Source organism: Trachymyrmex septentrionalis, unplaced genomic scaffold (genome assembly GCF_001594115.1).
Source record: "Trachymyrmex septentrionalis isolate Tsep2-gDNA-1 unplaced genomic scaffold, Tsep1.0 scaffold64, whole genome shotgun sequence".
Classification (NCBI taxonomy): Eukaryota; Metazoa; Arthropoda; class Insecta; order Hymenoptera; family Formicidae; genus Trachymyrmex; species Trachymyrmex septentrionalis.
In genome coordinates, this window is record NW_017305821.1 from 104,784 (window position 1) to 105,219 (window position 436).

The window sequence follows — 436 nt, forward strand, 5'->3', positions numbered from 1 at the left end:
TTCTGATAATTCCTTGTTGCAGAATTCTAATCCATTATCTGTTCGGAATCTCTTTACTTTTCTGTCTTTTTCGCGTTCTATTCTAGCAATATAGCTTTTTACACAGCTTTTAACTTCTTCTTTGGAGCTTATACACAAGACCGTAACATTTCGCGAGAAATCATCCATGAATGTTATGAAATACCTGCTACCGCCTATTGATTTCACGGGCATAGGACCACAGATCCGAATGGATTAGGTCACATATTTCTCTTGATTGTCTTGATTTTAAGTTAGCGCACGCGGTCTTCGTTGCCTTTCCTATGCAGCATGCTTCACATGTGTGTCTGTCCATCTTCGCATCGTTCAATCCGATAACACGATTCGCTTCCGCTAATTTCTTAATTGTGCTATTGCCAACGTGACAGAACCTATGATGCCACAGATCAATTTCTAA